The 23,696-nt window shown below is 42.2% G+C and overlaps 1 protein-coding gene across 2 annotated transcripts in view; it reads left to right on the top strand.

Annotated features, from left to right (window-relative positions):
• The window catches only part of DMRT1 (doublesex and mab-3 related transcription factor 1), a 58,327-nt gene that overhangs the window by 34,154 nt on the left and 477 nt on the right, over positions 1 to 23,696 (top strand). The gene's annotated exons all lie outside the window — the stretch shown is intronic.

The raw sequence follows: 23,696 nt of genomic DNA, 5'->3' as shown, positions 1-23,696 counted from the left end.
CTTCTCAGAAGTGCTGTCTGTGATTTTTTTCCAGAGGCCTCCCACTGACTTGCTATCCCCTTCTTTCTGAACCATATGTGGGAACCATTCCTGCTTCCCAACCATATCGTGAAGCCCTTTGCGATTTGCTTCCTTGTTTGCTTTCAAACTTATTGCACCATGTTAGTTAATTTAAAACGACTGCAGATAGATTCTTCTTTTCATATCCAGTGTTTCTTGGCTGTCCTAAGGATTACTGTAGTCTGCAGTAATTTCCAGGAAAGCGTTGGTGAATTTACCTTGTGGGTTTGACAGTGTTTCACAGAATCACAGAATGTTAGGGGTTGGAAGGGACCTCGAAAGAGCATCCAGTCCAAGCCCCCTGCCAGAGCAGGACCACCTAGAGTAGGTCACACAGGAGCGCGTCCAAGCGGGTTTTGAATGTCTCCAGAGAAGGAGACTCCACAGCCTCTCTGGGCAGCCTGTTCCAGTGCTCTGTCACCCTCACAGTGATAAAGTTTTTCCTTATGTTACTGTGGAACCTCCCATGCTCCAGCTTGCACCCGTTGCCCCTTATCCTGTCGTTGTCCATCACTGAGAAGAGCCCGGCTCCATCCTCCTGACACTCTCCCTTTATGTATTTATGAACATTGATGAGGTCACCCCTCAGCCTCCTCTTCTCCAAGCTAAAGAGACCCAGCTCCCTCAGCCTTTCATCAGAAGGGAGATGTTCCACCCCCTTAATCATCTTTGTGGCTCTGTGCTGGACTCTTTCAAGCAGTTCCGTGTCCTTCTTGAACTGAGGGGCCCAGAACTGCAAACAATATTCCAGATGCAGTCTCTGTTGCATTTGTGTTGTGAAAAATACGGTGGTTGTGTCATGACAGGACCTTAAGGACTGAAATGAAATTTTGGATGGTTAGGTGTATGAAGTTGTATCTGTGACTGGTGGAAATCAGCACTGAGCTCTTGAATTCAGTAACTCCAGAACGATTTTTGCTGAGGAGGTTGCTGCTCTTTCAGAGTGACTGTTTTCTTGAAAGTCTTCTAACTAACTCTGACGTATCAGATAGATGAAGAAACAACATGTGGTGTGATGAAGCCTTAGACTTCTCCTCCTTCTCCAGTAGTTTTAAATGGCTTAGAGAAATCAGTGATCCTTGGTTCATTTTCCTTCTCTTTTCTTCAATTTTATTTTCTTCCCTCTTCTCTCGCCACCATTGAACAGTGACGTCTTCCTTTCTGCCCATTGGTCAGAGAAGCAGTTGGCTTTATGCTCAGCTGCAGTTGACACTTTTTCTTGCATCCATCATTACTAACTCACTAAGAAGTCTTACCAGCTGAGTGTTCTTACAAATGGACAAAAGACCTTATACCCTTTGTTCCCAAATGCACTTCAGTAATTTTTCATCACTCCAGAAAAAAGTTGTGCGTAATGTGCCACTGATTTTTAAACTGCATAAATACTGTATTTTCAATAATCCCTGACTGCTTCTCCAGACAGTATTCCACACACAGATATTGTTCCCTAAGTTACACCATCAATCAGAAACCGACAAGCAGTGAGATGTAATTTACTGAGATCAAACAGCGTTTTCCAGACTCTGAAGAAGTGTTTTTCCATAGCAAGGGGCTAGTGGGTAAAAGAGGCACCAGTATTTTTGTGAGAAACTTGAAAATGTGAGCAGGACCATGCCCATTTAATGAGCTTCTTAGAAGCATCTTCTTTTTCGTTATGCACATTCTTGGAGGAGATGATTGCTTTTACTTTTTCCACCTACAGACAAAATAATATTCTCAGGCTGTTGGCTGATGATTTACAGTCCTGTGACGTTTTTCTTCTGGTGCTTTTCACACTCCTCAGAGAGTTTGAGGTTGTTTGCCTCTTTATTGTCATCTGTACGAGTGCTGAGTTGCTCAGCAGGCTGTAAGTGTGGATCCTGTGTATTAAAGAGGATGGCTCATTCCCCAAGAGTACTGACGGCCCATGCTGCAAGTGCTGTCTCATAGAAAAGACACGGTTTTATGCATTTCTCCATCTATTGTTGGGCTGAACTTTCTGTAGAATGCCTGACTGCTTTGTTTGAAGCTTGGTGACATGTTTCTGCAGGACTAGTGTTGCTACTTGCTAAAGAGAACTCTAGTACATGCTTTAAATAAATCGTATTTTACTCCTCCCTTTTCTGTGATTTAAGTGGTAACCATGCTAGAGAATTGTTTTCTTTCTAAGAACACACGTTCATAGATTTTAGGTCCAGAAGGGAACATTAGGGTCATCTAATCTTACTTGCTATATAATGCACGCTGTAAAACTTCATCTAGTAACTCCTGCAGCTATTAATTAATTTAATTGATAATTAATAACTAATTTTTTTACGATCTGTGTGAAGACTTATGTATTGTTAATCCAGAAATTTTGTAGGAAGGTAACTGTGCATATAGAGGAGCAACAGGTCAAAATAAAAAACTCATTTTGCAGCCAAATTTTTTAAACATTGGAAATTTGTATCTTTAACAGAAATGGTTATTAAATTCTAAAGCACAAATCTGAGATGGTCTTACAACACATGCAGACTGTTGCCCACACTTCAGTTGTAACTTCAGCTTTATAGAGGTTTTGCCAGTTCATTTATTATCTCAGTTAGTATTTCAGTTGGACTATTTCATTAATTTTGTTCTGCTAAGTTAACTGCCTGCTTAGACCAGTTATATTGAAAGGGAGGAGACATGAGCTAGCAGACCACTGATTTACACATTCTTTGTTTTTATGAATGATGCAAAGTTCTCAGGAAGCTTCTGACATTTGTACATGAGGTCACACCGTGTTACAGTGTGTTGCATATAGTAATGGGCTGACATTTTCTGAGTAGCAAAACACCATCAGTCAACCTCCTTGCAGTTTGAAGTGGTTCTAAGTAAAATAGTTTTGTTTCCAGCTAAGCACAGCTGCTGCCTTTACAGCTGAAACTGGAAAAAATGGGGAAAGAAAGAAGATAAATGAGTGACAAACGGCAAAAGGATTTTTTCATAGGGCTCTCTTAGATCACCAGGTTGTAAGTTTTATATAATAATTTCTAGGTAGGAGAGGGATTTTGTACTCTGTACTTGCAAAAGATTTTTCCTGTCCTTTTTCCTGCAAGAGCACTGAGAGGGAAAGCTGTATGAAAGGTTGTTATCAATCCTATACATGCAAAGCATACTTTAAAACATGTCTTTCTTTTGGAAGAAACCAAGCTGAGAGATCCTTGTGCAAGAAGTGGGGGAATTAGAATGGGTCACAACAGGGTGTTTCATCTCCAAAAGCCAAGTGCCTTATTCCCGTTGATTTCTGTGGGACAGTTGCTTTTTTAGTTATTTTTTTAAATGGAATTTTTCAGGATTGGATCACTGCACAGAATTGGATAGCACCTTACACTGATTTTGAATCAGCCCCTTCTGCACTTAGGTCTGTGAAATAACCTGCACAAGACCTTGGTTTGAGAGAGCAAGAAAGCACATGCTTGGATCGGGACTGGGTACCTTGTTCTGGGTCCTGTTTCCACTGAGTAGAAGTTGAGCATTCGCTTATCTGTATGGGAGTGTTTTCTAGGTTTGGGACAGTGGCAGAAAAATTAAAGATTCAAATAGAAGGATGCAAAGGACAAACAGCCCTATGTTTGCAGACACCTTTGATTTTAAAGTAGTTACCTTGTCTTAAAGTTGGCATGGAACAAAACCTCCTCTTTGTTATTATTGTATGAAACGTTGAGGTAATTATTCTGTGTGTCTGTGCCTGTGGTGAAGGAGATGGCTTGCATTTAAAATGTTGCTCTGCCTGCTGAATGGGTCTGAAATTTTATTTTCCTGTCTAAGTGTCAAGATAGTTGGAAGCACAAGTAGTGAAGTACTGGAGCACTGCTGTAAATTTTGAGCATGAACATAAAGCAAGAGCCTGAAACTCCTCCCAGACACTAATAAGAAAAACTGATAGAAAGTCTTCATTTTGATACAGAAAAAGTCAAGGGTTTTGGTAAAAGAGCAAACAGCATTTTATGAAGGAGAACACTTCTGGTAAGAGGGTTTTTTGGTCAGCAGAACAGCTTCCAACACCTTCAAAACACTTTTTCACAGTCCTTTCTAGAAATTAAACAACTGTTACCCCCAGTTTTACAGTTGTGGAAATCAAGGCAGCACAGATTTTTCCAGGGTCTGTCTTTACAGACCCACCTTTGAGTCTCTCTGCTTGGATACTGTATGGAAAACAGTGCTGAGCCATTGAAGAAGCTGGCCCAAACTGGAGCAGCTCTGTAAAGAGCCTCTTCCAGTGGTTTCACAATCAAGGGCATGTTGGAAACAGTCTCCCTACTTAAGACAAAAAGTTTCATTTTGGCAAAAGCATCACTGGGATGCAGGGAATGCCATGTGCACCAGAAACACGCATGAGAAGTCGGATGTTGCTTTCAGACTGGCTTACTGTGCACCAAAGTTATGCCCCTTTTCTGAGGTTTCCTACATACAGTATTTTCACATGAACTGTGCCCTTGAAATGTCATGTGAGATAAGAGTAACTGCAGAGCCGCAGGTAGCACCTGGCTGTAGTATCAAAGAGGTCAAGGAGTCCTGGTATGCAAAGCGTCTTTGAGACCATGTCCTTGAACCTGAACTGTTTTCTGCAAGCATTCAGGTTACACAGATGGCACTGCAACAAAGTGGGCTGGTTTGGTATGGCTAAGAAATTACCCCAAAGAGTAGAAAAGGTCTTGCATCTTTTCATTTGCAGCCATCTGAGAAGGATGCACTGACAGAGCTATGCTAATAAAGCACTTAGGAAATGGGGCACAATAGTAGAAAATAGTCCAAATCCTCCTCCATCAGCAGGCTAGAAACAGTCTGTGTGAGCTAAAGAGTAGCTCTTTCAGTCCCAAAGGGTCTGGGTGTTGTCAAGTATGAAAGGTACCACTTCAACTGCTTTTCTACACACCTCTTCAGTGAAACATCAGCAGAAGTACATCTTGAATTTGGAGAGGTTTCAGCAACAGAGTATTTTGCTCTTGGAACTGATACATATTTAGCTTGTGTGTTTTGTGTGTGTGTCTATGTGTGCATCTTTTGCTTAAAAGGTGCCCTCTGTTCAAGAGTATGCTATCCTTGGTGATGAAAGAGCAAGCAGTGTTTGCTGAAAACTCAAGACTGTATTTTCCAGTAACTACTCATCTAACATCAAACTTTTAGAAGTAAACTATGAGATAAGACAGAAGAAGAAAGGAAGCAGTAATCTTCTAAATGTGCAGGTTTTGAACAGTCTGTTCAAGTGGTTCAGAAGACAGTTTATTCAAGAACAAACTGTTCTTCTTGCAACTGTTCATTTTTTTGTGTGCATTTTCATCACTGCTGCTTACAGTCCCTGATGGCTATGCTCTATGTGTCTTCGCTTAGGCACTCATTACAGGGATAGCAAGCAGATCTCATTCTGCACTTCTGCAAGCCTTGGTTTGCATTGCTGGTTGTGCATGTGCATTGCAACATTTTACAGACCTCTTTAGAGAGATAGCCTTTTAACATGTAATTTTCAATAAAAAGCTGAATTGTGGGCTTAGCTGACTAGATAGTTGTTTGGCTTGGGGATTTTTTTGTCTTTTAAACCAAGCAAGTTGCTAACCCTGGTTCATGACACTCTTATTCATACTTCGCCATTTCATTAGCTGTAACAGCAGCTATCAAAATACATTTAAGAATGTAAGGCATATTCAGTATAAGCTCTGGTAACTAATTTTTCTGTGTATTGAAGCCTTTTTGTAAATTATTGTTCTGTGTTGGATTGGTGAAGATTTGACCAATACTAAAATAACTTTGTAAGGTCTGAAGGGAATTCGTGAAAAGAAATTAATGTAAGCATTTTCTGACATCCCATTCTGCTTCGGTTTGTTCCTGTTTAGAAGGCTAATTTTTGTAGTTTCTTCTCTAAATGCAACATTTATGTTAAGCTCACTCAAAAGCACACAGGCATAAAATAGTATGTGCAGCAAAGCAACTTTTCATTGGACAATTGCAGAATTACAGGTTTGACTCATGAGTTTTGCTGATTCACAGGTTTTGCTGTTTCGTGCCAGGGTGGCTGATGAGCCCTTGCTGTTTGCAGTGGGGGAAGCTGCTGGTCTTTGCTGCAGGAGCGGCTGAACAAGCTGTATTCTTGCTGGGTTTACACCAAATCTCTTTTTGTTGAAGTGCAGATATTTCTGGACTGAGGCCTTAGCATCCTCTAGGAGGAATGCTGAGCTCTCATGAAAACTGTGTGTGAATGCTTTCATTTGTTGGTGCCATAGCAAGAGAGAGTGGGACAGCCTGAACCCTCAGGAGATGCCAGTGGGACCCCATCCACCCACACCAGCAAAACCACATCCACTCAGAATGGGGTCAGCCCAGGCAGCTGCTAAGCAGTAAAAAGAAAGATTTTTTTTCCACGGGATGTGTTTATCCATGCTGTAATATTTTGTGTGGATCAAAAGGTGCAGGGTTTTTATATTCAAGCCTGCGTTTTGGTAAGCATTGCAGGCGTTGGATTGGTAGAACAGGGTTTGGAGGAAAGTCCTTCTATTCTGAGAAAATGGTGGGCCATGGCAGGTGCAGATCCAAGGCAATTAATTTAAACCTACTGCCAAAATCTACTTTTTTGAGCTTTCTTCTATGAATATAAGTTTCCGGTGTCCCATCAGTCTCGGTCTGAAAACAACTGGTTTTGATGCATGCCGTTTACTCTTGCTGGCTTTCGCTGAGGGTGCAGCAGAGAGCAGGCACTGGGACAAGTGGATACCACCTTGACAGCACACTGCACAGCGCACGTGGCGGCACTGGGTCTGACGTCAGGCGTCAGCATCTCTCTGTAAGCCCTTGCCAAGGTGCTGTCCTGGAAGAGGTAATGGCTCTGTTTGCTTTCTCCAGATACCTGCACTCTTTTCCTTTGCATCCTCTGATGGAGGGAGGTTTCTTCACAGTTCCTCGTGCAGTTAGAAGCATTTTAGAGCCATACATGAGAGACCAGTGGTTTATATCCACTGCACCCATGGACTTATTTTCTGCCTGTTTGAGCTGCTTTCTGTGTGGGATGGAGAATGTTACTATGGCTGATGAAGCTGTGTGGGATTTTTCCTCACACTTTAAAGGATGTTGGATACTTCACTGAAAAAATCCACACCATCAGTTGAGCTGCTTCCTTTTACACCCAGTGTGCCTTTGACATTCTGATTTTATTACCTCTGAATACAGAGTTTTTCGCACTGCAAGCAGAAATTGATAGAAATCATTAACAGTAAAACAAACTTTACTATAAAATGCTAAAACAAATGAAGACATCTTGTCAGGATGGTAGTGATAACAGTATGCTTACCCCATGGTTTGTAATTGTAACAAACAGTGATACTGCTCGCCTCTTTGCTTTGCTTTAAAGTGCAGTTGGACCCTCGTAACTTGACTGCTTAAGAGAGAGCTCGATCCATATTCAGCGGTAATCTTTTCTGTGCACAAGGGTCTGCGTAGAGCATCTCGCAGTTCACAACGGTTTTGCAGCTCAGGTGAGAGTCTCCAGCTGAGCTAATTCTTCTGCAGCTTCTTCTGCTTATAAAGCAACTCTTCACAGATTGTGAGGAACTCTAGCAAAAGAAGAAATATTTTATGCTAATCTCTAAAAAAAAAAAGAAAAGGGAAAAGAAAAAGTCAGAACTACTAAGGCTCTGAAGTGTAAAGTGGTGTAGAGTGGCTTCACCTCTAGCAGGGAGGCGATGAGACGAATTGTGACTCTTTCCAAGAGGTTGTTGCAGTCCATGGCGCTGCTCCCACACCAGAATGATCTCAAGGAAAACAGTGCATGCCATGAGTAGTTTTCCTTTCTGTGTGCATTATACCTTGTCACAAGGGCAAACTTCTGACAGAACAGAAGCAGCTTTCCTACAAGCAGTAGGCAAAGGAGCTAGGGGATGGTTGGGTGCTATGTGTAACTGCACAAGATACAGAGGAATGTCTCTCTTGTGAGCAGACAGCCCATCATTCATTCTGCCCGTTCTATAAATACGCATATTTACATTGCATGTGTAAATAACACCAGGGTATGTTGCCTGCGCGTGATGTATGTCACCCTGCGGGACAGGGTAGGGGACGGATGTCTAAGGCTACTTAATGGGCTTTCTTAATTTAGCAACCATTAGCATTCCTGCCCATCAGACATTTTTAATTCTATGCTTCAGTGTAACCGATGAGTTTATTTCCAGTGCTCCTTACAGGCATAGCTTAGGCCAAGTACGAGTTGAATAACCTTCAGGAAAGCTGTGCTGTCCTTCTGTCGGCCGCTGTCTTTGAAAATTGCCTGCAGAGTTAGTGAGCAGGAACAGTTAAGATTTACAAACAATGATGAAGCTTGTCATGCATCTTTCACCATTCATCATCTGGGTGCCGTGGCTGGGCGGTGAAGTGTTCTTCATAAAAACCAGCTCAGTGTGAAATACACCTCGCAGCAATGTTTACTGCTCTGAAACTCGTCAGCAGCCCTTTATAGTAAATCCAGATTGCGATGTGACATTACAGTATATCATTGCAGAGCGCGCTGGGGTTTACACTAGGAATGAGTGCAGTTCACACCAGATGAGATGTCGAAATTGAGTTATGTAGGAATTTGGCTGTTATATGGGGATAGCTTTTGTTTTCTGAGGACTGAAAGTTAGCTTTATATATATAATATATATAATCTACACATACCTGTACTTGTGTGTGGGTGCCTATATCGATATACAGATATATATACATGGATATATGGATACATACGTGCTATGCGTATGTTCAAATACAGATTTCTCTGATGGGACCCTGTCTTATTTTTATGCTATTTCCTAAAAAGTATTTCAGTATTTCATGGAATGCTATTTTAACATTAGCTTTTCAGTGAAGTAGCCTTTTATTTTCAGAAAAACTGTTGAAAATACAGTTTTAATATCATAGTTTTATGATTCCTGGCTAGAAGTACAGAGTGGGAATTTTCCTAAGGGATTTTTGGTTTAGGTTAAATGGGTTTTTTTGTAGCATTACTGTAGCAGATGCTAACATTGAATTTCTCAGTAGAAAAGCCAGAGGACCTGTGAGATGAGTGTGTTACATACAGCTAGTGTACTGCCTTTGGGAGAACAGGGATGTATGCTGGTGCACCCTGTGGGCAGCCGAGCTCTAACGTGGCAGAGCACTGCACGACCAGCTCAGCTAGAGGACGTTGCTTCTGAGATGATGCAGCCAGCTGGTAACCACTGAAAGGGAGCTAAAGCCCATTAGCGGGTTTTGGTTGGTTTTTGGCATTTTTTTGTGTGAATGTCTTTCAGAGCTTGGGAGATGAAACTTCGAGCAGATTTGGGGAAAATTTACCCTTAAAATACAGAAACTACAAAAGTTACTGGTACATCTGTCTGTGTGCTGGGATGGCAGATACTGTCCATTCTTGTTTTAGTCCCTTCAGCTGAAGTGTGGACGTGAGGTCATTGACAGTAAAATAAAATAGTAGGTGCCCTTGCCCGATTACGTAAGTAGGAAGTCTGTGCAAAACATAACTAAGACATTTTGTCTACGAATAAATTGAGGCTGGGTCTTTGGAGATAAATCTGTGGTCTTGGGGATCTGGTAGTCTGAGAAGTATCCCTGGAGTTAAAACAGTAATAGCTGCGTGAAGTGAAAAGAACACTGTGTTGGTTGGCCTGCAGACAAGGAGAGTAACTTGCTTTAGTGAAAGGTACTTTGGTGGCAGTTAACTGATTAAAAGAAATGAAAGAAAATATTGGAAATAGACCAGCAAAGGTTTTAAGTGCTTCCTGTGGTGCTGTTACTTCAGTGCTATAATGCAAAACCTGGAAATTAATTTATATTTCACTGTCTTCAGTGCTCTGACTGCTTTGTCTTCTGTGTTTGAAACAGAGCTGGCATGTTCTGGACTCTTCACCAAGGTCTTTTAGTTTTACTGTTGCCTGGCTTTTCAGCCAGAGGGAGAGATGGGATGTTTGAAATGCTGTTATATTTAATTTTAGATTTCTGAGACCCATGCTTGGGTATTAAATAGAGTTCAGAAATGGAAAAATGAGTGGGACTGCAGCTGACACCACCAGAGAGGCGAGAGAACGATGCTTCATTTGTCCTCCTGTTTTCGGCTCCTGTAGTTTTTGCTTTGAGTGCTAATCCTGCAGTGAAATCATACTTTTCTAGCACAGAACAGTTTCCACAAATGTGGTTATTGTTACTGATTTTATTTAGTTGATTTATTATGTTTTTCTAAAAAACAACACTGTAAAGTTTACCTTTCAGTCTGATGCAGATAGTATGAAGGTGGAGCTTCAGATCCACTAATAACATAAAAACAGAGGCTTCCAGGCATACCAACAGCATTCTAGACTTTTTTGTATTCATAATTAGCTTAATGGTACAGTATTCATCTCACCTGCTTCTTTACCAGAGTCTTTAAAGGATCCAGTGGGGTTTCTTAGGGATGGTGGAGGGATGAGAGAGTAGAAGTGTTAAGCATTATTTATGAATAATTTTTTTACTTTCTTCTTTTATTTTGAGAGGAGAAAGTTTGGCCATCTTTTATGTTACTCTTGGGGCTTGAATTAGAGGGGTGGAGAGTAAAGCTGTCACTTACAATGTAGTGGTTTCAGGCACCAGAATGTTGCATATAAAATCAAAGGGACATATTTCTTCACAACCTTGACTGCTTTATGTACCCGTTCAATTTCTGGTAACTTTACTAAACTGCAGTCTTCAGTTATATATAGTAAGCAGTGCTTTGACGCAGGGATACTGTAGCCTTAGGAAGCTTGAGGTCTTTACAAATACATACTCAGAACACTATTGTAGAGCTTGTAATTTAATTTCCCATTCTTGCAGGTGACTCATTCCTCTTGCAGTGTCTGCTATACGTAGATTGAAAGAGACTTCCAAGAGTTAGGGCAGGAATTGGGGAAAATAACTCCAGAAAGGTGCCACATTAATAGTATTAGTGCAGTGCTAACATCTAATTGTTGCTGTCCAGACATCTCCAAATTTGACTTAAGTGGGTAAGTGCTGGCCAAGACTAAGTAAAAAGAAGTATCTTGTATGCCAAGTTAAGTCAAAAAGAAGTATCTTGTATGCCAAGTTATGTCACTTAATTTTATGTTGTTTTCTCACACACAAGGTCTTGTCATGGGGGTGGCATTTTGTTACGGTGACCCTGCAAGGAACCAAAGCAAACATACCAATAGAGCGCTGTAAAATAGTCCAGGAGGAAATTGCTCAGAACAGGGGAAAAAAAACCACACCACAAATAAGCTAACAGTATGTTGGCTGATTATAATGACTGTCTTACAGCATCCAGTAGTTGTCAATCATACCCTAATGTTTATAGAAGTGAAAAGTCAATGTGTAGTTGTTTAATTTGACATGACTCTCAGGCTGAGAAAGTGTAATCGCTGGAGGGGACAGTTAAGTAGCTGTGCTCCGTGTCAGCCTGTCTCGCTCGACTACTGCACTAAACGCTTTCCTGATGAGCGATAGATTTGGTTAAATACCAGGATAATTGCTAGCTACAGCATCCAGCACTCTTTTAATGCCTTGTACTACATCTGTATTAGCTCTTGCCTGAGGCTGTTTGAGGTTTCTGCAGGGAAGAAGGCATGTACGTTCAATTACATTGTTCTCCTTCGGGTTTTGAAGGGCAATTGTTGCGGAGCTAAATAGGCTATAATAAATTATATTTCGTTTCTCCCAAACCTGTTGAAGTAAATCAGACATGCAAGCCTTACAGCTGCTTTTTGCTTGTAAGTGACATTTTGTGAGTGTGCGGTACTGAGAACGCACAAAGAGCTATTTAGATAAAGTGTTTTTTCACTTGAAAAATGGAAAGATACCAGACTTGTCTTGCTACGCTGATGCAAAGCCAGTGAACTTGTGTTGCATGCTATAAAAGTAATTTGCTTCCCCTCACTGCTTCCACACATGAAAATAAGATCTTATACAAATGTATGTTCATGCTCATTGTGCATAATCAGAATAGGAGAAGGACTCTGCTCTCCCCTCTGTAATTAGGCGGGTGTCAGCGTTTTCATTGACCTTTTTTAGCGCTGTCGGTGTTTCAAGGAGAAGACGTGAAGTGGCTCGGTGGTTTCTGCCGGGGGGGGGGGGGGGGGGGGGCGGCGGGGGGTTTCCCGCCGTTCCCGCGCGCTGGCGTGGCGCTTGCCGGCGGAGCGCGTGTGCCGCGGGCGCCACAGCACGTGCGCGGTGGCGCGGCCGCGAGGCGAACGCCAGCAGCCCCGTAACGCGGCTCTGCGGTGCGCCCCGCCCCGCCCCGCCCCGCGTGCTTGGACACGGCGTGAGAAGAGCCGAGAGCCTCTGTGCGCGGGTGGGTGGGCTACAGCTCGCTTGAAAATTGTTCGAAGGGGTTTGCGGGGGAGCGTTTATTTTTGAAATGCGTTTCTCTTAAAAGCCTGAAAAGATCTGGAGATTGGTTTTGAAGTATCTTCAGAATTAAGCGCTTCATTTGCTGGGATTAATTTTAGTATGTGATGTGGAAAGAGTGGGAGCCAAGTTAACTACATTGGGACTCCCTGTGGTTCATTTTGAAATAAACCCAACAGTTGTGATTTTTGTTTCTTTTTTAACACTGGTATTTATATCTTTGCATTTATTTCCTGCTTTTCCATAATTTTACAATGCCAATTTTAAAGCTCTATGCCTGGTGTTTATCTCGCAGTATCTGTTAAGGCAGTTAACGTTTCACAAGTAGAAGGTTTGCATAAGATGTGAATCGCACCCCATATGCTGTGGGTCTCATGTTTATTTACCCCAAGCATGGCACTAATCATGTCTTAGACTGCTGAAAGTAAAAGAATATTTTCAGTCCAGTTTGTCACTAGTTGTGTTTCCTTTCTAGACATGAAAGAAAAAGAAAAATCAATGAACTCTCTCTCCTGTTCATTTATAAATCATTTTCCCTTTCAAGTTCTCTCTCAGAGCAGTTGCAGGCACTGCAAGGAGTGTTTTATTTTCCCACCCTGAAACAGCTGTTTACGCTAGATTTTTTTAGCAAATTTCTTTTTTATTAGCTTTTGCCTATTTAAAAATCATTTTGATAAATTTCAGTCTAAGCCAGATTTGAGCTAGCGGTGTACCCTTAAATACAGTTTAAAATCTCCTAAGTACGCTAAATCAAGACTTCGTTCATCTCAATTTTTGCTGTCCCGTCTCTTGCATAGATATGAACTTCTAGTTCATAAAGCTGTGTCTACCAGCTGCATCAAACACATCTTGCCTCAGTGCTTCCCTGAGTCACAAGTGTTTCCAGGGACTTCAGTTTTGAATCTTTAATTTTTCCAAGGCATAAGTACTGCACATGAGTTTGTGCACACAGAGTCTACATTAGAGTGGAACGACACTGGCTTGTTAAGAGGCATCTGGTCTATTCCTGTGGATATTTTTGCAGGGACTAACTCAAATAAAGCTGTAACTGCCTAAACTGTAGTTAAAAAGGAGTGACGAGAGAGGAGTGTGGGTTGGCCCCTGGTTTGAAAGAAATTACCCCTCCTCAGCCGTGGGGCTGACCTCTGTACGTCTGATTCCAACTGCCCAGCTTGGATCACTTCATCTGCTTTTCTTGCTGCATTCAGCTGCTGCGCCTGTCAGCTACATGTGTGGAGGGACACTGCCTGCCCCATCTTCCAAGGGAGGGAAAAAACCTGCCTTGACCCTGAACAGCACCAGGTACTCAGTGACTCTGCATGGTGCAAGCTCCTTGCAGCCCCCCATGATGGCACATGGTCAGCCAGGGTCTGGCCCTTCACCTCGGAGCAGGAGCAGCCTCTGCGCTGCACCAGCATTTCACAGTCTGCATTTAATACTGCTGTTGTGTTTGTGGAAATAAATATAATGCAGCGGGTCTGTCTCAAGCCTAATGTTGTGTGAAACTTCATTTAACTTATTTGACTACTTCAAAAGTGTTTTGTGTTCAGTTTTTGTCCCTATTTTCTCAAGTATTGTGACTTATGGCAGCAAGGTTCCTAAACTTCGGAGGGCATAAATCTCACTTTAAAATAAGTAGCAACATTTTCACTCTGTTCATGCATATACCTATCTTGTGCTGCATATTTCATCAATACTTGTTGAGCCGTTTTACTGTAAATCTGCTTGACTGGCTTCGAAATTAAAGTTAATATTAAAAATTATAATGTCATGGTAATATTAAGTCGCTTTAAAGCCTTCTGGGCTTTTTAAACTGCAGATTGACTTAAATGATAAGCTGTAGATGATAAGGCTTCTTCTTTCTTCCCTTTTGTTCAATTTTGAGCCCGGTTGTTGCTGAGTGCAGTCTTGCTCGTGCTGAACTCAGTGACAAACTCCTACTGCTTTCGCTAGCATGGTATGAGTTGCCGGTCCTTGTTTTCTGTCTTCCCAGCAGAGATGATTACATTGTAAGAGCATTTAAAAAAAATATTTGCAACTGAAAAATCTATCCTATCTATCATAACGGATCACTTTCATTAGACTTAGCGTTTTCTGTGATTGTTTAGTAACCTTTAATTTCCAAAAACTTGCAAATCAAGTCCAAAAAAATCTTCTAAGCCATATAATATGGCACTTTTGCACTGAGCCAGTATTTTCTACAAACCCAAAAGAGCTGAGGCCATCATTGTTAGCTATTTGGTTACTCCTGGACCATTAGGACTGGTGAAAACGGACAAGGATTTCATCCTTGTTTTATAGATTGAAAGTGACATTGGCAACAACAAAAATGTAAAGAGGGGTGACCAGAATTAACATTTACATTTATATGGCTAGTCCTGGTGTTGCGCAAACTGTGATACCCTCCTTTTTTTCCTGATATGCTAGTGAGGATTAACAGCCTTTGTGACCCAAGAACTGAGGGTCATTTGGCCAAAATAGCATTATGTTTGGATTTCTGTGCTGAACACCAAAAGTTACACGTGATTATTAAAGCTCTTAGGATCCTATTTCCTTCCTTTAGTACAGCTACACAAGGGAGAAACCTTGTGCCCTTTTTTTTTGTCTCTCCACATATTCTGCTGCTTGATAACACCTTCCTGAGCCTTGAATGCACTTTTTGCTTTAAAATTACCACTGCTTTTCAAAAAACATTTTCTTGCAACAGCTATTGCAAATGGCAGTGCATTTCCTAGGTGGGATGACTGATGCTTCTAGAGGTAGTTATTCACAAGGAACTTCTTGTTTAGACATATTTTAAATTCATATACCAAGCAAAATAAAGGCAGCTGTATTGTAGTGATGCCCAGAAGCAGCTGAGAAGTCGGGGCTCAGTAGCTGTCTCCTGTGTTGCACTAGGAGATAGATGTAGTGTGTGAGGTCTTTCCTCGAAACAGGGAGCAGCCCCTGCATCTGTCCACCTGAACCCTGCAGTGTCAGCAGTCATTCCACAAAGAAGCAGTGGGCAGCCTTTTGTCCATTCACTCTCACGTGCTGTCACACAACAGCTATGGTAAGTGTGTGTGACTACACCACTGCTGGTTAACGGCAGCTGGAGATGTCCATTTCAGCCACCCCTGTGTGGCATTATCTGTGGATTAGGTGATGTTGGGGTTGTATGGAAAAGCCTGTCATCTATGGAGAAGATGCAGACCCCAAAGGAGATGGACAGAAAACAGTCTCCTTAAATTAGCATGAGGTCCCCAAATTATGCCTGAGGGGACTGTAGGGTGCAGAGAGATGATGCCATGTTCTCTTCTGTTGAGCTGGCTAGAAATTGTTCTGATAAAAACTTTTGCTTTGGAGAAAATCCAGACCGCTTGTGTTTTTGCTCAAATCACATGTTTCTGCAAACTCACAGCAGGACAAGTGGAGGATTCAGCTGAACACTTGCCTTCTTTCCTCACCAAGCTTACACGGATGGTGAGTCCATTTGTTCAGCCTGGAGAAGAGGAATCTCCAGGGAGATCTTATTGCAGCCTTTCAGTACTTAAAGGGGGCTTATAAGAAAGATCAGGACAGACTTTTTAGTAGGTTCTGTTGCGATAGGACAAAGGGCAATGGTTTTAAGCTAAAAGAGGGTAGATTCAGACTAGATAGAAGGAAGAAATTTTTTACAATGAGAGTGGTGAAACACTGGAACAGGTTGCCCGGAGAGGTGGTGCCATCCCTGGAAACATTCAAGGTCACGTTGGACAGGGCTCTGAGCAGCCTGATCTAGTTGGAGATGTCCCTGCCTATGGCAGGGAGGTTGGACTAGATGATCTTCAAAGGTCCCTTCCAACCCAAACTATTCTATGGTTCTGTGATTCCTGTCCCTAGATTTGGAGTTGTAGGCAGTCTGTTCCTGGTTTTGCCTTGCCACTGGAGGTTGCTGCCTGTTGACATGGTTGTGTGGCCTTTTCTGACCTGGATCTGTGGAATGGTTTGTTTACTTTTTCACAGGAAAAAAAACAAAAACGAAAACCAACATAGTTCATTTTATGTATCTGGCCTTGAAGGTGGCCATGCGGGAGAATCACATGGGGCACTGAGATCCCTGGCTTGCTACTGTGCCCAGCAATGTGAGAGCCTAGGGAGTCCCAAGCCTCCTAGCCCTGTAGGACAGCAATTTTGTGCGTAACCGGTCTTGGCAGGGTGTTTGGGCATGTGTTCCAGCAGCTGGCAGATAACTAGGTATTTCTCATGAGAAATGATTGAGATGTGTGTGTTCTAATCATCTTGTTAGAACAGTTTCTAATTTCTATAGGAATAAGTAAAACAGTCCAAAAAGTGGATTTGAAATCCGCTTTTTTTCTCAGAGCTGCCTCTGTCTTTTGGCAGTCTTTTGAGTACAGCACACCAGGGGCATCTTTTTTTTGATGGAGAGTCAGTCTCCAGTGTTGCGTGTGGAATAGAGAAGTAGTGGCCGACCTCCAGGAGTGAAGAGATGAAAGGTCCCAGCTTTGTCACAGCCTTGTTACGTGATGAAGCAAATTGCTTCATTCTTCTGAGATTCCTTGCTGCTCCTCAGCTGGTGGCAGTTCTCTAAATACCCCCATCCCTCATAGCCACTTTTTTGTCTGCCTTTCGTGGAAATCAATGCCTCCTCATATGTTTCTGTGGCTGCTCTCTAATATTGAATCTTGAAATGGTTTGTTGTTTTTTTTTTTTTTCAAAAGCATTGTCTCTTTGTTGGCCTCTGGTTTAGAGCACAGGTTTGCCCTGCCGTGGAGGACTCTGAACATCTGAGGGAAGTAGGGATCTCCAAAAGTAAGTCTGCTGATAGTTATAACACAGAGTCAGCCTGAAGGAGAGGCATGTGCATCTTTTCAGTACTGGCAATACAAAACCAAAGGGGTTGCCTGTTCAGCAGCACAATTGGTTCTCCAGTGTATTTCCCTGTGGTGCTGCATGAATGTATGCACAGGACAACGCGGGGTTTAACTAAGTGACTGCAGAATAATAGAGAGGGAACAGGGAGATGCCTTTGTCATTTTATCGTGAAGCCTTCTCTTTGTAGTGTTACTACCAGGTTAAAAATACCTCAAATCTGTGACTTCATCTCAGCTCTTCCACAATGCTGAGGTCATCATGCTTGTTGGGTGATCACACAGAATGTTTACACTTAGAGATGACCCGAAAAAAAATCAACAGAAGTGCATGTTTTACCTGCTAACTTAGCAGTGGCAAATGTCTGCTGTACATTGAGATGTTCCGTTCCTGGAGAACGTTTCACTGCGTGTCTTCCAAAACAGAAGATGTCTGTGTGAAACCATTAAAATCATGTCTCATTGAGAGAACTAGCCATCGGGGTTCCTGGTAGTGAAATATAAACTGGGGAGCTTTCTGTGGAGATGTACCGATTTATACCTTGCCGAGACCTGGCTCGGGTAGAGTGAGCATTTCTGGTGAATACCTTGCACAAAAGGTGAATAACTGTTCACTTCTGCCAACCCAAAATTAAGCTTTTGCCAGCTGAATTCTGGATGTTGCCTTTCAGTCTGTCAAAGCAAGGGTACTCATCTCAGCACACCTGATCCTCCTGAAGTTTTTCCAAGATGGTTCACCCTCTGCCTTCCATAGCATGCAGCAATGGCTTAGTGACATCGAGTTACCCACAGAATGTAACACCGGGGATAGCAGAGAGTGTTGATCCATCAGTACTGCTCTGCTCTGAATCACGTCTGCAAGCATGTATGGCGATTGCTTTGTAATGGATTGGTATAGTTTCAAGGTAGGTTTTGGAGTCTCATTAAAAAAGCCAGTGCTTCCCAAAAGTCATCTTTGCATCCTCCCTGTCTAAGTGGTGGTGGGTGAAAAGTGGAAAACCTTGTTTGATTTTTTCACGTATTACTGTAAGAGAATTTAAAGCCAGAGGTGAGAGAGTCAGCAGGAGTCTGTTTCTTCAGCTTCTGGTTTCTAATTACATCAGTTACAGCCCTGCCTTCTTAGTTGCTAAAAGTACAAGTATGAACTGGAAAAGAATGAGATAATCTGTGGTAAAGCACGTTGAATAAAGATCTCCATTCAGATCTTTACCTTTTATCCTGAGTTCCTAATGCCAAGAATGAATGCTGTTTGAAAATACACAGTGAATGTGCCCTACTGTGGGCAGCCAAGATAATCCTAATTGCTTTTAAATGTTAGCAAGAAGGGTAGGTGTTTGAGAAGGGGGAAAGGGCTTTACTGTGAAATAGTATATCTGTGTTAAGAGACACAGATGGGACATGATTTTGGTTCCAGATCCTTAGGTTTGTTTTTATTTCTGCATTGAAATGCAGCTCTGCTTGTGGCTCTTGAAACTTTTTGCCAGTGGGATAATATCTACAGACATATTTCTAGAACTGGGTTGGTTGGCCTTGTGTTAATAACATGCAAAGCAGCAAGGGGGCACCACTCCCGTTTTCTCTAAGTTGGTCTACATTACAGTCAGCACAGACCAGTCCACAACACACTGATCAAAGCAAAAATTGCAAAGACATTTCAGCTGGTGTATGCAACACATGGAATTCACTTTTAAGGCAGATCTGTAGCCAAGTTTTCATTAGCCCCTTTTAACTATTTGGTATCAGACTCCTGTTAGATTAATGTCTCGACTTGCTGTCTGCTGTGCATAACGCTGCCTCTGAGAAGCCTCACCTGTGCAATGTTGTAGTGACCACGTGCAGCGAGCAGAAACCCTTGGCTTCAGGTGGGCTTCCATAATTTGTCCTCGTGGGAGCTGTCAGTTGATCCAGGTCTGTGATGAGGCCTGAGGGATAGAAGGAGAAAGACAGTCAGTACAGAACATTTTTAGCACATTTATGGACTTGCAGACATTGGCAGGAATTCTCAGTCAGTAGGAACCATTTCATTCCAGCGTTCATCCTGAGGAAGAGAGATGCGAGGAAGGAGCCGGCAATTTTTTTTAGGTTAGTTCACACAGAGTAGAAGCCAAAGAACTAAAACATAACTGGGGACTGACGGAGTGTGAATATCCTTCAGAAATGTCAGTGACTGCAGGTTTACAAAATGCAAATCTTTGTGTTCAAAGGAAATCTTGAAAACACAGTTGATGAAAGTTTGTCTCTCAGTTTTCTTAAGGCTTTGCAGCTTCTCTTTGGCCTTCTAGCAGGAACCCATCGAGCCATAGGCTCCTGACTGCTGGTGTCTTACATCTGCACATAACAGAATACCACAGTATGAGATGGATCGCCTTGCCTGGCTGGTTTATGAAGAACAGCCTGCCACTAACGCTGGTTTCTTCACCCTGTTGTAAGTCAGTAGTCCTCCATCTTTTCAACTAGAGCATTCACACAGGAATTAATCACATGAGAGATTCAGCGGAGATAGGTTTTCTTTTTGACCTTTTGCTATTTAACTCTGTGCTTAGAAAGTTGAACATTTGGGAAGATAGGGTTAAGCACTCTAAAGGTGAGAGGGAGCTGAATGGAAATTGCTTAGGATAACTTAGCCTTTCTGCGTGTGTTTACATGAATATTTCATCTTGCACATCTTATGACGATCTACAGCAAAGTCAGGATAGACTCTGACACTCTGGTTGCCGCTCTGATGCTTTCTCCACGATAGGAAAATAGGAAAATGGTGGTTTTCTCTCATTCTTTTTTTGAGCCAGCAACTGAGATGATTCTGGTGGTTCTCTGAGTCTGAGTGCCTGGTTTTGCAGCAGTAACTTGTTTTTTTGGTTGGTTGATTTCATTTGGTTAGTTGACCTAACGGTTTGCCAAGCAGTTGCCATGTGTGTTATGGTAGTTGCTGTAGCTTGGCATGTTGTTTGCTGACAGTGAGTGGTAGAGTCAGTCCTCCAGGGTCAATCCACAATGTGCAATAGTGGCACTGAGAAGACAGGTGCCAGTCCTTCAGATGGTAACCTGGGGAGAGTGCCGACACCATGCTCTCTCATTCCACTGTTTGCGCAGGTAGAGTGGCTTTCTTGGTGTGACTGCCACCAGTTTCCCAGGCCTGTTTGTTTTTCAAGACACTTCATATAGGCTCTGTGGAGCCTGGTGTGGAAGTTACTGCTTGCTTACATAGATAGCATCCATTTGCCGTGGTATTTGTAGAAGGAAAATGCTGTGGCTGCATGGGAGAAGGTACAACAAAGAACAGTTCCTGTCCACCCTCATGCCAAAAACCTAGGCATGCTTTAGTGATGCTCTGGTACTGTCCCACTGCCAGTGGCAGTCTGGTTCTGCTCCCCTTCATCCTGCATGCCTGGCTATGCTCACACATGTCTGTGTGGACACTGGGAAAAAGTGCATGTTCCTTAGCAGCATGTGGGACTGGCATGCTTACTTATTTTCCTTTTCCCTGAAAAATAAGGTGAAAGATTTTTTAAAAATGGATTGTACCTCTGATCTTTAAATCTTTAAAAATTGTTCCTTATTGAGAGTTTAATAGTTTTTTAAATGTAAACTTGGGAAAATATTTAGTTTTCAAGCATGAATGTCCTGCTTTCTCACATCACTGAAAGTGTATTATTCTTTTCAGTCCATTGAATTCCAGGGATCACTCATGTTAAAAGTCAATGCCATTTCCAGTGTCAGAAGATGTAAGGTTTTGTGTTTATGGTTGGAATCCCTTCTCGCTTCTTTACCTGTGTGATATCAGCCGGAAGTTTTTCAGATTCATATGGCTGAAAAGTATACAGGTGCTTTTCCAAGGGTAAAAGGTAATTAGATCAAGAAATGGTCTTTAAGAACTGTCACAGACCAAATTCTGGCACTGTTATTTGCACAGATAAGGGCTGTATAACAACAGCAGGAGGATCAGCCACAAGCCTTGAAAAGATTAAACTCATAGGCTTAAATCAAAAAGAACATGGGTTTTGTTTCTTTGAACTTAGAACTTCTACGTTTTATTGCTGTGTGATTAAAACACTGGAACAGAATTGCTCATTTCCTTTTTGCTGCCTTTTTATAGCTACAAGTTCCAATCCGAGTTATCTTGCTTTTATTATCAGCATTGCACCTACTTGCTGCTCCTTGCTTGACTTTGGTGACTCTCATTGGCTGCAGTGGAAGTCTATCCAAGTAATCAGTGCAGGTTTGGATACAGGAGCAGCACTCTGTCTGCTAGAGATAACATCTTGGTAGTGCCTGGTTGTTTTTAAAATCTATGTGGCTGTCATTACATACCCCTGTGCACATTCAGAGACCAGCATATGTAGCCCAAATTGCCTAACAGTCAAAACTGTGATCGATTTGGAAGTTAGTGGGAAAACAACCCATGTTATTTAGATTAGTGCTTCAGACCCTGAGGTGGTTTGTGAGATAACCAGTTGGTGACTGGAACTGTTCGCATCTAATGACACTTTCCATTTGAAGTTCGATCAGGATGTCTGATGCCCTATGAGAAATGTTGGAAGACTGGTAGAGCTCCACTGGTCCAGGCGGCTTCGGAGCCACCACTTGAGGTGCTGAGAAACAGATGCAGGTGTCTGTCTACCAAGAAAGTTGCCCTCTGTGTCATTTCCTAGGTTTATACTAAATTAATGTAGAGTTGCTGGAAAAATAGATTGTAAAAACAAAGTGGCAGTTTTGAAGTGGTAGGGTTTTAACATCCATGCCGTAGCATGTTAGCTGGGTTTTCTGTTGGATTCTTTGCATTTAGGAAAAAAACTTTTTATAAGTTTGTCACAGAGGTTTATAGATCTCAGTATTTAAAAATGGGCTTTCCCATTACTCAAGACAAATGCACAGTAAAAATATTAACCAATCCTTTATACTAAATAAGCCTTTTGCCCATTTAGCTACTCAGGAGTAAACAAAAAACTATCCCCATTCAACCTTAGTTGTTTCCTTCATACTTCTGCACAAGAGCCTGGGAACACAGAGATTCCTTACAGCATGTCCTTAATCTCACTTAACACACGGGGGTTTGCTAAATCAGAGCAGAATGAGGTTTCAGAGTTGGAGAGCTGAGCCCTTGAGTCAACCAGCCCTGCTGAAGCCACCCTACTGTTTGTTTACTATGTAATGCAAGGTACCTGATGGAGAAAGAGACGATTCCTGATGCTGTGGCCAGATCCAACCAAAGCTTATGTTGTTGGCAGGCAAAAGCTAAGGCCCTGAATGACCATTGAGGAGTCAGGAGAGGTGCCAATTGCCGCGTTTCCTGTAGCTGATTTCCCCTTTGACACTGCGGCATGGACCTACAGAGCATCTCTGTTCTGTCGATTTGTAGTAGTTGAAGTAGGAACCACTCTACCAAGTTACTCACCTGAAATAAAGTGTGATATTCAAAGTGACAGAAATTGCCTTTTTATCTAGTCACAGGAAAAGTGGGTGACAATGGTGCATGAGATTTCAACTCCACAATGTGTTTGCCATCTATTGGTAACCAGTGTCTTGTTCAAAATAAGGACAAATCAGGAAGCTGGGCTTCAAATGAAAGTTACTGCAGAAATGTACGATTCTACGGAAATGGGATGTTGGTGGTTTTTTTAAGAGGGTGTTTCTCACCTTCCCAGTGGTGGGGTGAATCTGGATGGCTGCTATTTACTTTCCTTGAATCCCATTGGATTTGCCTGGCTGTGAAAGTTAAGCCTGACCTTTTCTTTTTCGTTGAACTTCAGACGTGCTAGAAGTCCCCAGAGTCTGCAGACACCCAGGGCTCAAGCGTGGAGGAGCTCCTCACTTAGGCACAGCAGTGCGATTTGGGGACAGAGTTGAAGGCTTGATTCCGTATTCCTTGTTCTTGCTCGGTTGTGCTAGATTCATCATGGGTTCTAAAAAAAAAAGCGATGGTTGTAAACAATATTCTCCTTTAAAAGATCACAGCATGGTAATATTCTCTACTAAACAGTAAAATCCAGAACATAGTAAGTATTGATGATTAAGGTGTCAGGGGCCCATGGAGCTCCCACTGTGATTTAGTTCCCTCCGACTACCTCAACTACCCATGCGTTTGCTAATTACATCATAGATTTTCCTATTGATGAACAGAATCTGAATTAACAGGGGAAGCACTAATGTTACCCTTTCACTATTATTGTTGTACAAGAAGCCGTGGCAGATGCTGGCAGTTAGTTACACAAACATTAGTATTAACGATTGGCCATTTGGAATTGGTGACAAACTGCTGCCCGCTGGAATCCTGAGCCTGAAACCAATCAGGAAGTTAATGAGGAGAGAAATTACCACTGCAGCTTCCCCTTAATTATATTCACGGTAGGTAGGAAGGGAGTGTTGGGGGTGGATCTCAACTCATCTAAGGTTAGGAAGGTCAGAGACCCTTTTACTTGGTTTTTGTATCTTCTGCAA

This window comes from Leptosomus discolor, chromosome Z (genome assembly GCF_034619465.1).
Source record: "Leptosomus discolor isolate bLepDis1 chromosome Z, bLepDis1.hap2, whole genome shotgun sequence".
NCBI lineage: Eukaryota > Metazoa > Chordata > Aves > Leptosomiformes > Leptosomidae > Leptosomus > Leptosomus discolor.
The sequence above is the reverse complement of the archived record's forward strand: the minus strand, read 5'-3'. Positions and strand labels throughout refer to the sequence as shown.